General features: G+C 40.4%; 1 protein-coding gene and 1 long non-coding RNA gene across 11 annotated transcripts in view; both read left to right on the top strand.

Moving 5' to 3' along the window:
• The window catches only part of ERC2 (ELKS/RAB6-interacting/CAST family member 2), a 518,559-nt gene that overhangs the window by 106,290 nt on the left and 395,585 nt on the right, over window positions 1-16,684 (top strand). The gene's annotated exons all lie outside the window — the stretch shown is intronic.
• On the top strand, window positions 3,703-10,949 carry LOC309363656. The gene is made up of 4 exons (XR_014165519.1): window positions 3,703-3,793; window positions 9,915-10,117; window positions 10,367-10,465; window positions 10,688-10,949. It is a non-coding gene; the product is annotated as an uncharacterized lncRNA (long non-coding RNA).

The following is a 16,684-nucleotide window of genomic DNA, read 5'->3' as shown; positions in this document are numbered from 1 at the left end:
GGACGCAGGTGTGTGGATGTTTTGAGTTTACGTCTCTAAATTCAGAGGTGCTGGTTAGAATTAGCACCAGTTTTCTTTTCTTTTGCCACCCTTTGGATTCTGTTTGAACTCTAAAGCTTATTTGTCATGGTCTGAAAGTACTAGACTTAATCAAAGGCTGTGATTCTGAACCTGAGGCAGCAGAATGAGCCCTATTCATTTTGGGCATTGGTGCTCCAGCCTAACAAGGCAGGCCACTTACTCTTATTCACCAATTAACAGAGATGGGAACAAACTGCGAACAAGTGCTAGTCTGTTGCTGTGGTGTAACTTCACATTTCATTCTAGCTCCATTTCCGTTTCCATGTTTGTATGATGCAATTGTGAGTTTAAAAAATGATACCGCCAGGAGCGTGTATAAATTCTTTAAATTATTCTGAACACAAAATGATGAGGAGAGCTGAGGGGGAATGTGCATTCTGCTCAAAGTTTGCCTGCTTGAGACAGGTAGTGACCTGCACCAGACAAAATCTTATAACTGCCAGTCACAATAAAGCAATAAAAATGGATATTGCTTACACCATGGGAAGCTAACCTGTGACCTCCAGGTGTTGCTGGACTACAACTCCCATTATCTCTGACTGTTAGCCACATTGGCTGGTGCTGATGAGAGTTGGGAGTCCAACAACGTCTGGAGGACCACAAGGTCCCACCCCACCTTGTCACTCTGTCTGTAGTTAAGTACTGTGTGAATTCAGTGCATAGATAGGTCTTTTCAGTTGAAACTGAGGTTAAAACCACCTCAGAAATTTGAGGGGTGGAGCATATATGTTTAATGAGGAGGCCAGCTTATTGCTAAGTGGTTGGCACTGGAACTCTACTGAGGAGGATTTTCGGTTAAGTATTTTGTTTGCGTTTCTTTCTGAATACAGTGCTTGGATTTCTTTCTGAATACAGTGCCTTCCCCTCTTAAAATTACTAAAATGCAAGTTTTGTTTGAAGTCTCCTAGCTCATCCCATTCCAAGGGCTTGGAAAAAGTTGAAGAGAGTGTTGCATATAGCAGAAAACCTATGAAGACCCCTTTCTCCCTCTTTTAAATTTGAAAGTGGCTCCAAACTAAGTTGGGGCCAAAGGAGTGCTGTGTTGGGGGTAGTTAAAAGTTTCATGGTCAGGGAAACAATGAGGGAATAGCCGTTCACAGGATGTGGCCACTTTCACATGCTGAGAACCTTCTAGGAGCCACAGGTAAGAGCTGTGTGCAGGGTGGGGACCAAAGATTGACAAACTACCCCAGAAGCACGAGGCACCCTCCACCATAGGTACCACCCTTCCCCATACACGCCTCCTAAGTACACCATACACCATCTCCCTAAGTTTCTGTGAAATTATTCCTTTTAGCTTTCGTGTTATATTGTAAAACAACCCTTTATTGTTACTAAACAAAACACCGAAACTTTCCAGGAAGAATTACTACCATGTACCAAACAAGGTTCTAATATGAGTCCTACATATTTCATATATTGGAACATTCTGCAGGTGTGCATGATATTTTAAAAGGGGGGATAAACATTTTCCAATGATTTCTCCAACAAATGATCTGTCAAAACCTTGCCTGGAAAAGGAAATGCATTTTTCAAAAACACTCAGTTTACTGGCAGGCAAATCTAATGAACAATTTTCTAAGGATGAATTTGTACAAAGCGCTACCCAGAAAAATGAAATGACTAATGTTATTAGTGTGATGACTAAGTTAAAGGTGAATTATCATCACTGCTAAAGTTGAACTTGAGAGTGAGAAATATTTTAGATTGTGGTAAAAGGTGTAGGCTATTGGAATGCAGCTTTTTCCATCGTTCCCAGAGGCTGAAATCCACCTTGTCTTGGAAAACATATAGAACATGAAATAGAAAAAGAACGAGGATAAATTTATGGAAAAAAATAAGCACTTGCTATTCAATCTGGGGCTCAGTGGACGGTAAAAGAACATGATTCTGTCCCTTTATTATGATTACCACCTGACTTTTTAAAAACTATTTTTTATTCTACAGGGCTTGCTGTCAGACTGTGACAAAATTCTTCCATTTTGGTTGATTTAGTATGCCAACAATTTCTGTGACTTGCAATGTCTTCTACAACCACGTGGTATAGAAATTGTATTAAAAATAAATAAATGATACTATTTTTTTTAAAAAAAACTCGTGTTACTTGATGTTGTACACAACGTGGATTGCTATGGAAGGAGTGTTGTCTTTCTTTGTAGAGATTGTTGCACAGCCATTTAAGCTTACAGTTGGCTTAAAATGAAGCTCTGGAATAATAATCATTTGTAGCTCAAAACATCTGTGGGGTACCAGGTTGGCAAAGGCTGATTTAATCTAGTTTTGTTTTAATTATTTTAATAGAGAATTGCAAAACAGGTTGCTAATGTCATATGCCCCCTCCCTTAAACAATACAGTTGTTTCAGTTTTCAGAGTGGGTATGACTAACAAAATAAGACTACTTTTGTAAATTTTATAAAGCAATATAAAAGCCTCCCCCAACTCATTTTTACTAAATAGATATTTTAAAACAGAAAGCAGTGCTGACTGATGTTGGAATGAACACACAATTCTGCCTTCGCATAAGCTATGGCCAAACTCAGTCTGTAAGTCTTCTCATTTATGGACAGAACACCCCCAAAATGAACGACCCATGAATATTATGAAAAGAACGGCAACCTTCCTTGTTGTGATGTACACCACTGATACAAAGACAGTAAATGGAACAAAATAAAGATCTAGTATGACTGAGAAATGTACCCCTGACCGTTAGGTCTAGTCATGGACGACACTGGGGTTGTGACGCTTATGTGATGGCCTGGGATTCCGATTCTGAGAGTGAACCGGAGGAATCCCAGCTGGCACAGGAGTCCCCGCCTCCAGGGCCGGCTGAACTGGGGCAGGGCCTTGATTCTGAGGAGCCTGCACCTGTGCCGGATCCTCAGGAGCAGGCACCAGGTGAATCCATTCTGGCCCCAGAGGTGGTTGAGGACTCAGTGCCTACAGGTGAGTCTCCCCCTGCGCCCAGTAACCCTTCAGCCTCTCCTGAACTGCAGAGGCTTAGGGCAGAGAGGCGAAGGGAACTGGTTTCTCCCAGGAGGAGTGCTCGCCTTAAGGCCAGGGGAGGCGGGGCTCCTGGGGGCCGGGACCGCCCATGGCCTCAGAGAAGATAAAGGCCAGTCAGCCCGGTCCCAGGTTGCGGGAGCAACGTCGTCATTGAAGAGCTGTTTCGGCCAGCATCCAGTCCTGTTCCTCCAGTGTTCCTGTTCCCCGCCCGGCTTCCTGCTTCTGATCTTTGAGTGTTCCTGATTGATTGATTGATCTTTATTACGGCCATTGGCCCGTCACACCACCATAATGTACTTGAACCTCCAATTTTAAAACCGCCAAAACTTACAAAAAAACAGACAAGAACCAAAGCAAAACAAAAACAAAAGACCAACATCATACATTACAACAAATTTGTAGCATAAACATCGCACTCTGCTCATAAATTAATATGAGTGTTCCTGTCCCCGCCTGGCTCCCTGCTTCGGACCTCTCCTCACACCTTGTGGACTATTTCCAGGCTAGTGACTCAGGCTAGTGACTGAACTTTGACTACAGTAACAGTAACCTTCCCCCCGGGACCAGCACAGCTTATTTCGCTTTACTGGCCAAGGGAGCCGGTGTTTGTCCGCAGGCAGCTTCCAGGTCATGTGGCCAGCATGACTAAGCCGCTTCTGGTGAACCAGAGCAGCTCATGGAAACGCCGTTCATCTTCCCGCTGGAGTGGTACCTATTTATCTACTTGCACTTTGACATGCTTTCAAACTGCTAGGTGGGTAGGAGCTGGGACCGAACAACGGGAGCTCACCCCGTCGTGGGAATTTGAATCGCCAACCTTCTGGTTGGCAAGCCCTAGGCTCTGTGGTTTAGACCACAGCGCCACCCACATCCCAACATGCATTTGGTGGGAATATTTAAAATCTGCGGAGCTCACAACTCTGGACAGATCTTAAAATCACATTGGAAGTTATTATCTGCTGATACTTAGTACGGCTGATGTTAAAACACTCCTTCACTACTTGGGCCAACTGCTGCTTCCTTTTTATCACATGCTACTGTCAAATGTATCAGAGATTTACAGCAATTTAAAACAACCACTAAAACAGGCTCACTAATCCAACAAGGAATTTGTCCAGATTGGTAAATTGAGGTTGTCTTTCTATCTGCACTTAAAGGTAAAGGTAAAGGGACCCCTGACCATTAGGTCCAGTCGCGGATGACTCTGGGGTTGTGGCACTCATCTCGCTTTATTGGCTGAGGGAGCCAGTGTACAGCTTCCGGGTCATGTGGCCAGCATGACTAAGCCACTTCTGGCAAACCAGAGCAGCGCACAGAGACGTTGTTTACCTTCCCACCAGAGCGGTACCTATTATCTACTTGCACTTTGACGTGCTTTTGAACTGCTAGGTTGGCAGGAGCAGGGACCGAGCAACAGGAGCTCACCCCGTCGTGGGGATTCGAACCACCGACCTTCTGATCGGCAAGTCCTAGGCTCTATGGTTTAACCCACAGCGCCACCCGCGTCCCTATCTGCACTTACATGGTAGTAAACTACTATGAGCCAACATCTGTTGCTATAGGATTGTGCCAATGCCCAAGCAATACGGTAATCTTCATCAGGAAAAAAATGCAGCTATACTTGCACATCTGCAGGAATCAAATAATCTAAAGTAATGTTTCCCAAACTTACAATAACCATGTACCCCCTTTGATTACTACTTGGGCAGAGATAGTTTTGGAGTAGTTCTGATAATACTATTTTTTTCTAGACTAGAGCAAATACAGTGTCTTGTTTGAAATCCTTTTGTGTACGCAAGTGGAATTTGTACTACACTACAGGAAACACTTATCTTCAAGTACCTTCCTATCACAATGTCCCACACCAATATTCTTGTTTAAGTATACTTTCTTGTACATATTTGGATGTTGGAGGCCATGAGTGGGATTATTTGTATGGAAATATTCTTAAAATAGACCAGAAGCTATTATTATTATTATTGGAATCTCATGAGTTCATTTGTATAATAATTTTGTCCCCAGCTGAGTTGAGCTATCAAAGTGATGTTATTTGAAGTGAACATCTGCTGCTTATAAATATATATTGATTGGAAAGGAAGCGATGTCAATGGGCAATTGCAAATATTGTTTCCCTACAATATGTGTTTGGCATACATTGAAGTGAAGAGAGTAACAAAAAATGTAAAAATATTTTTCTGAAGTTTGGAAATCATGTGCAATGCTGTGCTAATTACTGACCGTGGGACATGCCAACATGATTGTGTGCTGTTGCCAGCCACTTAAACTATACAAGCTATACAGAATACCCCAAAGAAAAATTATTGTGGAAGCACAGAAAGCAAAGCCTTGCATCTAACTTTGCACTCCAAGGAAATTCTTGCAACCGTTTCTTTGAAAAGTATGTCTTGAGCGTTGGGTATGGGGCCTAGGGCCTAGGTTGCAGGACAGGAGGCTTCAATAGGGATGAGGAATTGGGAGACACCAGTTGGTGACTTTTTTATATTGGGCAAACTGGAGCACTTGGTTTTAAGCAAAGCATGGATACAGTGCGCATAACAGGTGGAATGGAGAGAACTAGTGGGAAAGGCATACTGTTGCATCACCAAGAACATGAAGTCCAACAAGCTAGAAATCCTCAAAGGGACAGACTCCTCAGCAGAATCACTAGGGGTGGTGATATCCCCTAGAATGTACTATTGCCCCCTGATCAAAATGCCCAGGGAAACACCCCTTTTCGAGCTTAATGTCTGTTCCAGGAAAGCTGGTAGAAAGCATTATTAAAGATAAAATTATGAAGCATGCAGGAGAATAAGTCTTGCTGAGCAGAAGCAGCATGACTTCTGCAAGGGTAAGTCCCGTCTCACTCACCCTTTGGCAATATTTGAGTGTGTCAACAAGCACATAGACAACAGTGATCCAGTCAAAATTGTGCAGGCCTGTGTGGGGGAGGGACCAGCTGTGTACACTTGCCCTGGACCTTGGAAGGTTGGGGGCCCCTGCCAGGGACAGGCTGCTTTTTTGTTTGAGTTTATAACTTCTTTCCAACAAGACTCCCACCCTGGACCTCAAACTCTGCACAGAACTGACATTGTGTACTTAGGTTTTCAACAAGCTTTTGAGTTACACAAATTCATGGAGAATAGTGGTTGCTAACTACAATTGCTATGTTGTACCTTCACCGTTGGTGGCACACCGTTGGTGGCACAAGATCATCTGTTGGGAATTGAAAGTAGGAGGAGTGCTGTCGCAGTCAACGTCCTGCTTGCAGGCTTTCTGCAGGCATCTGGTTGGCCGCTGTGAGAGCAGAGTGCCGGACTAGATGGACCTTTAGCCTGATCTCCTTAAGTGCTCTTATTTGTAAGACATTAAAAGCAATAACAGCAATAAAAGTTGGAAGAAACACCGAGAAGGGTGTAAAAGAAGGATGGTAGCCGTTGGAATGGTACATGATTATTGTATGACTATCACATTCCTGAGTAAAAACAATGACATGAATCATGCAAGGATTTGCTGAGCTTATTTAAGAGTGAAAGCTGCGAGCAATATATTATATTATATTTTAGAATATAGATTAAACATGAAGTATATTCTCCTGACAGTTGTGCTGCGATTTTTGAAACTTTATTCTCATACATAAACTAAGTATTATCATTTATGAAATTAATGTGACACTTTTTAAATAACTAATTGTTTTTACTTGGAGTACACTAGGTCATACTTGAACATTTGTTCCCACATCACTTACAAGTGCACTGTTATTACCAGTTGAAAACATATTTAATATGGCGTTTTAGTGAGAACAGAAAAGATTAAAATTTGAAGAATCAAAGCATGTATCTGTCAAGAATGAAGGAAACTGTGCGAGAGGAATAAGAGAATTACACAAAGCAAGGCTGTTAGAGAATCAGAAGGTGTGGGTGGCAGCTTGTATGCAGGGAGGAAACTGCCTATGGCAGTTTACAGGCACCATGATTGTGTAACTGTACTTTTGTTTCTGGAGATTGGTAACTTGTCTGCATTAAAACAACAGCAGCAGGGGCCATGTTGGAATGTGGCAGTATATGAACAAAAAATGCTGTAGCAAGTGAAAGTCTTAATTCATTGTGGCCTAATTTGCAGGTAATATTATAGTCCTTCGTGGGTAACACGTGTTCAAATGAGAATATGACATAAAACTTAAGAAGAGTCCGACTGGATCAGACCAAGTTCCCCAGCACCAGGTGTTCAGAAGCATACTGCTTCCAGTATTGGGCAGTGGTAGTACAGAGCCATCATGACTAGTAGCTGTTGATAGCCTTTGGGGATTGTTTACCCCTCCCTTTCAAAGCTATCCAAATTAGTGGCCATGACCAAGTTGGTGGCAGCAAATTTCATAGGAGCAAAGGTGCTGAGAGTAGAGAGAGGCTAGGTAAGATTTTGGCATTCTGTTTAAAACAACAACAACAAAAAAATGCAGTTGTTCTGCACTGATTAAGGAAGAATGAAGTAATGTATATAAAGTTTTAAAAGGATATACATTTAGAATTTCAAAAGTATTATTCTAAGTTGTATAGGAATGATAGGGAGACCATGGACTGTGAATTTGAAATTTTTACTTTGTAGTTGGTTGCAATGTAGGGTCTAGCAGATAGACAACAAAAGTGGATCCCATGAGCCCTTATGGGTGCAAAGTGCTCTTTACTTCAAGGAAGGATAAAGACCCCCCCCAATCCATTAGTCACTAGTTGACGATCTCATTGCCCTTTCTACATCTGAAAATATATCTTATAATCATCAATCACATTTGGATATCTTTGCACATATGGACTGCTTATATTAATATACAGGGTGTTTGAAAAGCAACTATACACCTACTGTAAATACACTGTCCATAGGTGTATAGTTACTTTTCGAACACCCTGTATATCATTAAATACTTTTAAGTCAGGATTGAGGAATTGTTTTTTAATGTTAATGTCAACTGACTTCTCTTTTTCCCTATTTTGATATATTTGCATTTTTTAAAGGAAAGATCTTGTTCCTGGTCAGTCACTGCCAGTTTAGCCCCATTAATCCACACGTGAAGATAGGATTTTTTTTGCCCCAATATTTATCACTTTACTGTTGCTTACACTGATCTACATTTGTCATTTTACTGCTCATTCACTGAGTTTGGTGATATCCCCTTTGAGCTCTCCACAATCCCCTTTTGTTGTTTACCAGCCTGAACAATTTGGTGTTGCCAGCAAACTTGACTACCTCACTTCTCCCTAACTCCACTTCATTTAGACGTTAAAAAGCACAGCTCTCAATACTAATCCTTGGGGGACTCCACATACCGCCGTTGTGAGAACTGTCATTTATTCTGACTTTCTGCTTCCGGTTTTTTAAAGCAGTTGCTGATCTATAAGAGTACCTCTCTTCTTATTCCACAACTGCTAAGCTTACTCAGGGGTTTTTGGTGAGGAACTGTATCAAAAGCTTTTTGAAAGTCTTAAGTACACAATGTTTCATCCCTATCCACAGGTTTATTCAAAGTCTCAAAGAACACTAGTGAGACAGGATTTACTTTTGCAGAGAGAGACTTGTTCTTCGATACACTTGGTAATCTTTATTAATGCTTTCCACCAGTGAGAAGATACCAGTTTCATGTATAGACAGGCATCTACTCTAGTGAAATTAGTTTTAACAATGCAATCCTATGCAATCCTATGCATTGAGTTCCATGAGACGTAATCCCAGGAAAGGATTGCTGCTCACGTGAGTGGTGGATCTGTTTAGAATTAAGATAGCATCAACACATTTTTGCGATTAACCCGCCACCCCCTTCGAGATGAAATCAGTTGTTTTGCATCCAACTTGCTTCTGCAAAGAGGTTCAGTTAATCCAGACCATGTACGCCTGGTATATTGCTTTACACATCCTGGTACCCTCTAGATATGTTGAACCAGAACCCCCATCAGCCTCAGCCATCATGACCATCGCTTAGTGATGAATTGGCTTATAGTCCAAAACATCTGGAGGGCATCAGATTGGGGAAGGTTTGCTTAGACCAATGTTAAGGGATCATTTGATGCCAGCACCCAGCTTTGGAACATATGTCAATGTCAAGATTATATAAAAAACAGTGGGTGTTTTTTTTAAGGGCCTTGAGCCTGTACAGAGTGTCTTATTGAGCTGTTGTTTCTTCCCTGCTGAATGAGCATTTATTGTCAATCCAGCTAAAGACCATTGCTCTATCTAAAGTCTGTTCCTCTCTTGATTGGCAGCTGCTTTCCAGGGTCTTGGAGAGGGACATTTCCTAATCCTACCAAAAGCTCACTGTATGGTGGAAATATAGCTCATCAAGTTAAAGGCCAAGCTTAAAGCTTCCTCCATAAAATGTTGGCTTTCCATATATTGTGTGTTTTAAATGGAACCTAATGTTTGCACAAACAGGCTACAGTAAACATGACCTTCATGAATGTGAAATGCAGCTTAGCCTTAATTGAAACCATGACTGGTATATACTTCTTTCTTTCTTTGGTGTTAAGGATACCATGCTGATGCAATTATATTTCTGGTAGCTGTGTGGAAAACCAAGGAATTGGTAGCTACCTAGAAAAGTGATATAGGCACTGCCCTCACACATCTTTGTTTATTTCATATCATTTTGCATATCTCTTGATTTTATGGAGTGAATGTTGTCAAGACTGCAAATTAAAAATATGCAAGAAAGGCAAAATACGATATTTTTGTTTCATGTCATAGTGGCTTAAAGGCTAGATTTAGTAGCTCAAATGCTTCGTTCGGAAGTAATTCCTTAGTGCAAATATGGGGTCTGATTTCATACTGTTCTTCGAATTGACAGGTGATCATTGCCATCAGTAAAGAAATTGGGGTTGGCATAACCCTGTACATATTTATGCAGTAGCTACATTGTGGGGAGAGAAGGGTGTAGATGAAGAACAAGAGTGGGGCATGTACAGAGATAGATACATACGCCAAGCAGTGAATGAACACAGGGTATTGATCGTGGCTGGAACCACAGACGTTAATGCAAGACCTCTTGTGGTAAGTTTTGCTAAGTTAATGAGATTACTTTTTAGTTGCATTCATGTTACTGGTTGTTGTTGTTGTTTTCTCCATCTGAGCATTTGCTGTGGCATTTTCAACAAAAATATATTTGTTTTCTCATTCTGCCCATGTTCTGTCTCAAAATTACTTTATTTTTGCAATCATTATTAGATGGGTGGAACGAGGAGGGGGAAATAAAAAACGTGAACCAAACTTCAGTTCAGTTTCTTTCTGCTTCTCTTGCAGGTAGAATACGATATCATCTGTTAGGAATTATACTGCTAGAAGAGAAGAGTACGAAAAGGCAATTAAGAGCCTTGCTCCAAAGGATTCTTACCCAGGCAGGTATGATTGCAGTTCTTTGAATTTCTCTTTGAATTTCTTTGCCTTTGATAGACGTGCTGTGCTTTGCTGTGTGCTTAAAATGGTGTGTGGGCACAGATGAGGGAGGCAAATTATAGAGAAGAGTCTGAATATACAGAAGAGTCTGAATGAGATCGGATTTTTTTCCAGTTTCTGTAAAAGTGTTAGAATAATAAGATGTCTTTTCTCTCTTTCTTACTGTAGATTTTAAAGAGGATTACATAGAGAAGGGCATTCGTTTCCCTAGCACATTTCCTCCCAGAAGACTCGGGAAGATGAGCATGACAAAAAGTGTACTTTGCTGTCTGCTGCAAGCATAACTTCACATTGTGGATTGTTTTGAGGAAAGAGTGAACATTCAGACCGTGCAGTTTGTGGGACAAGGCTGCCTATTTCAACCCCCCCCTGTCACCGCCGCCGTGTGTGTATCTGTGTATATAATTTATATAAAGTGAACCAAACACCATATAGTAGTAAATAATTATTACTCTAGAACTTCCAGTGATAAAACAATAGCAAAAGTGAGGTGATATATTCAACAGTTGGGCTTCTTTCTCTGGTTGCTGAATGACTAGGAAACTATTGTTTTTATTGATAATATTTATCCCTGAAATAGTTCATATTTCATTTCTGAAGTACTGAAGAGGATGTGGCACTCATTTTGATTTTAGGCTAGTGTCTAATGTCAAGGTCAATATCTTTCCTTTTTCACAGCTATTTCGAAATCAATCCTTTGTTTATAGGGATGTAAAATGCAAGTACATGAATGCTAGTGACTAGATACTTTTTTTAAAAAAATCACACTTTAGAATGCCCAATTATAGATGTATTTTTGAAAAAAGAAGCACATCTATACAAAATATCAATTTGGCATTCATATGTTAATGCTGTATTTTTAAAGGATTCATATTTTCTGCCAAGCAGTAAGTGTTTGTAAAGATTTCACAGAGGGTGAGGAATTGAGAGTCATAAATAACTAGAAGCTATCGGAATAACATTTTAATAACAGCAACAAAGTAGCAGCCCCCTTTTGCTGCTACAAGTCCCAGCAAGGTAAAAATACCTAGAGAGGCTCCCCAACAACTAAAGTCAGGTCAGAAGAAGTCCTAAGCTGTAGCATTTGATAAACAAGCAAGGACATTCCAGTCTTAGCACTTTGAGGTATCATATTAGACCTAAATGCTGAGATTGCAGTAGGTCTTGGGTACCAATGGTTTTGCATTGTGTAATTGCTCAAACTTTACACCCACTGAGCCAGATATATTTTCTTGCTAGTGTGATTAGGGATGATACAGTTCCATAGAAATTATTTCAGTTAGCATTAGAATCAAATTGGAGCAGTTTAATCCACTGGAAGAAATGAAAAATACTGCTTTTGAATAAACTACAGTCTATTCAGCCTCATGTAAACATTCATATAAATGTGCCCTGTCAGACTTTCCTTTCCATTTTTTCAGTAGGAGGGGTATGTTTCTAAAACTGGACTAAGATTAGCTGGATGCAATACATATTATATGTATCCCCTAAGAGCACAATAAATTGTAATGCGGAAACAAAATACTGAGGCATTTGTGCAGTCCCCACCCCCCAAATTAGGGATGTTTTAGATTTCTGTCTGACATTCTTGGTTAGAGCTCTCAGAGAAGTATATAATAAAAGCATTATAAACACACACACACACACACACACACACACACACACACACACACTAAAACCCTTTCTAAAATCTTCCAATTAACTGTAATACAAAGCCAAACCAACAAAAATAGAAAACAAGAATAATGAGTTTATTCCAGCATACACTAAATAGTTCATCAGATCATTTGAACATCAGAAGACGAATTCCCTCTGGAAGAGCTCTTCCTTTTCCACTTTGTGAAAGGTGAGGGAAGGTTTGGCTAGACCTTACTAGGATTCGTTTCCATTTACGGTGGTTGGGGCAGGAGTAGCAAATGACCGAAAGCCAGTCCTTTGCAGATGAACTCAGAGTGTTGATAGGGACATATGGGGAAAGGTGCTTCTTAAGATAACCAGAGCCTGTACCATTAGTCTACAGTCCTCCACACACTTACCCAAGAGTCAACCCCAGTGAAGTCAATGAAAGTTACTTCCGAATAGACAAGTTTACGGTTGCACTGTTGCTGTTTTAAAGTTCAAAGATATTTCTTGAATTGGCACTGGTTCACTTTATGAGCTGTGGTAATGGTTCCTTCAACTGGCCGCAATCACAAATCTGCATACTGTATTCTGGGTGAGTGAAACATTAAAGAGTCTGCATGAAAATGCCCCATATCTCATGCCAGTAATTCTACTTCCCTATTCTGTAGTGAGGTTCCTTTCGTCTGAGATTGTCGAGGGATTTTATATGTGGCTTAGCTTTGACAGTCCATAGGGGATACTTTGTAGGAAAGGCCACAGCCCACAATGCACTCAGTTGGAAAAGAACTGCTATATGTTCATAGGATTTTATCTGTAGGGCTGAGGAAAAAAAATATTGAAATTGGGGCTGACTTTCTTCTTCCCCAGACCACATAATAATTAAATAAAGGCATATTATATCGATGTATGCTTCCTAAGAAATCCTAATTATATTATAATGTTATAGGGTAAACATTTAGAAAATGGAATATTTGTGTACAGGGAATGTAAGTATGAAATAGTCCTAAATCAGACAGTTGTATTTTCCAAATGTAATGACTTATATTCAGTCCAACTCTGCTAATGCAAGCCACCCTGCTAACACAGTAGACCCTTGTGCCAAAATCTGCTCTTGTAAATCAGACACCAGCCCCCAGGTACTTTTACGCTTTGGACTCTTAGATTTGTAATTAGGAGGAAGAAACAAGGCTGGAGGTTTTATTTGCACATTCATTTATGGGAGTGCTTGCTGGTTGTTTTATTTTATTTTTTTAAGAAACGGGTATAGATTGCATCACTCGTTGTACCATGTAGCACTAATCCAAGTAGAATATAAAGAGACAAAAGCATGCATACCAAGTGGCCTACAGACCCTTACATAGGTTGCAGACATACAGAACTTGTGTTTTTGCTTGCAGTCATGGCTAATGCTGTTCAGACATTATGAGGATTATCTGTGTCCTTGTGAGAGTAAGCATCTGCAGCCGCGAATTTTCAGGGGGAGGCACAAAAACAAGCGAGGAGTTATTTTTGATGCATTCCAGAGATAGAGAAAAACATGTAAATAATTGGGCTTTAATCTGAAAAGTTCTGTTGAAGCATTTAAAAAATGTTTATTTCACTTAAACATACCAATCAGGATGACAGACTGCAAGGGTTCTGTAGCCCTGAAGTCAAAGCCAACGGATAAGATGGTTGTGCAATCTGGCATTTGGTGTGCTGCTGTTAGCAGAATAGTTAAAGAGAGAGTTGCTAGGGTTGATCTGAGATGCTAGTGCCATAATGATTCCACCCCCTGCTGCCTTTTAACCAGACACCTAATCATGGGTTTGACCTTGGTCTTTGACATGAATGGCATGTTGCAGTTGCTTTAGAGTCTGAGGGCATCTGAATCCCATAGGAAAATGCCACCATGAAACATTGCAACTTAGGACACAGAACTGCATTGCTGTGTTTTTCCATGGGTGCTATTTCTTTGAAGTGTTTCCATACCATTCAGTTGTATTCGCCATGATTAAGTGGGGACATAGCTGTTGTGACTGTCATTATTACAGGGATTATTGTTATGTTTAGTTGTCTGATGCAAGCATCTCAGACAGATTTACAAGTAGAATTTGTATATCTTCATTATTGCAACTCAAGGAAACACCCAAGCTGGTCACAGTTTTATGACTTTGTTGATATGCACTCAACAAACAGGACCTTGAAGTGCTCACAATGCATTGATAGTGGTTACTCCAACAAATTATTTTCAGAATTAATTAGCAAGCATTTGTCCCTCTTAATGCTTCAGATGTCCCCCATACCTATTCTGGAACTAAGCATAAAACATGTTTGTCCTTTTTATCTCTCGCATACAGTATAGAGGACTGAAGCACATGATAAAATAGGCCTAACAGCTCTAGAGAATCCAAAGGCAAAGTTGGCAGTACAGATGTTTTAATGGACTGTCAGCTTTGTTTTAGTACTTTGTGCTTTGTTGTCATCATGATATTGTGTGGAATCTAAATGACACGGGCAGGGTTGTGCTGGAGTGGGTGTGTGAGAAGCGTTTTGCGTTTCCCAAATTTGGGTCGCCAGCTGTTTTTTTTGGACTATAGTTCCCATCATGCCTGACCACTGGTCCTGCTAGCTAGGGATGATGGGAGTTGTAGTCCAAAAACAGCTGGAGACCCAAGTTTGGGAAACACTGCTCTAAGAAGATGCCTCCTCCTCCATGGAAGGAGAAACCTTAGGCCCAGGAGCTAAATATGGCCCTCCACCTTTTCTTTCTGGTACTCTCTTTAGTCATGCCCCCTTTCCCCAGGCCACACCCCTCACTGGCCCTCCTTTTCACTCTGCCCAAGTGTTTTTGTCTGTCGGCAATGTATCCTTGAACTCTGGCACTGCCTGTGATACTACCTGGATTAAGGATGGGGTGTGTAAGAGTGACTGCAAAACTAGCCTACAGTACAATGGTAACATTTCCATGTTTTGATCTGCTCCCTTTTGCCTCCGTCCCCACCACTGGTAATATGGCTCCGTGGAAGGTTTCCAAGGAGAGAATGTACTCCTCAAGCTGCAAAACTTTCCTTGTCTCTGGTTTAATTCCACGGTGTCTTGTTTTTACTTTGTTAAGGATAAAAGTGGCAGGTGTGGTGAAGAAAACAGTGGATTTTGGATAGCAGTGATATCTGACTAGTGTTAGCCAGTCAAAGTGGACAACACTGAGTTGAATGGATGAATGCTCTCACTCAGTCTAAGTATGTTCCTATAACTTTGCCTTAAAACCACCTTCTGGTTTGCATTTACTCTATTGCAAGGGGTCAAACCTTGTGCACGGGTTTGTCAGTGTTTAAGTTTTTTTTACCGCTTTTACATAAAACATGCCACAGTGTAAGCTATTGGCTTAAGATTTGTGATAAACGCTTTTAGTGCTAGTTGCAGTCATCCTGACATTTTTATGATATGAGCTTTGATATGCAGAATAATGGAAATTTGACCTTGTTTAAGATTATTGTGTACTGGTAAAGGATTGATTGGACAATTTGCCCGCAGGAACATCCATTTATTCCCATGTTGTCTAGATCTGATAAAGCTAATCACACATATCGCATTGCCACAAATCTTTTTACTGTGGTGCCAAATATTTTGAGTAGTAGGAAGTTCGAAGACTTCTAGGCATCTTAATATACAGGAGAAGGAACAATAAAATTCATTTATTCAAGTACTAAATATCACATATATCTGAATGTAACAGCAGCTGAAAAAATGATAGTGGGTGTTGTCAATCCATATTTGAATTGCAGAATGTGATATTTGGGGTGGGTGGGAATCTCTAGAAGGCATATATTTATCCTCTCATTTTTGTAAAATTTCATTTTTGCTTGATGGCACAGGGTCAGCCTTACATAGTAAAACCCTCCAAGTAGTGGCCAAATATATCCTGTAACTTGGCCTATGAGTTGCAGATGGTCTAAAAGTGCTATCATATACATGTCTACTTAGGAGTAAGCACCATGGGAATGAATGGACTTACTCCTATGTAAATGTATATTGGATTGCAACTTGCGCCTTGTAGTTTTTAAAACCCATATTTGTCATTGTGAATGCTTTAACGGTGGAGTTGAAAGTAAGAGACAATCACAGTCTTGTTAAATTATGTGCTAGATTTACCATGAGATTTACATTTTTTGGTATGTTATACCAAATACTTTTTTTTTTAGAAACATACTCCCCGAATTCTGGATTAATCTAGGTTTCTCACCTGGTAGATTCTATCAACATGCTAATGCTGTCATGTGGAGTTTTTTCAACCTATACTGACCCAATGCCCATAAACATTTATTCTTGTAACTCCAGAAATGCTTGTAATCCACATGTGTACAGTGAAACATGAGGCTTGGTAAATGCATACTGCTCACACTCTGACAATATACTTGAGTCCAAAGTCACCAATACTCATTCAAGTACAGAATAAACCTGTAACCCTGCCTGCTAAGTGTTGAGTTGAGAAATAATAGAAAACAGGACTTCTTCCAAAATGAAAATGAACAAGAATTCCCTTCACTGGGAGGAGACTCT

This window comes from Podarcis melisellensis (assembly GCF_964234715.1).
Source record: "Podarcis melisellensis genome assembly, chromosome: 2".
In the NCBI taxonomy this organism is placed as follows: Eukaryota; Metazoa; Chordata; class Lepidosauria; order Squamata; family Lacertidae; genus Podarcis; species Podarcis melisellensis.
This window is presented reverse-complemented; position numbering and strand designations above follow the sequence as displayed.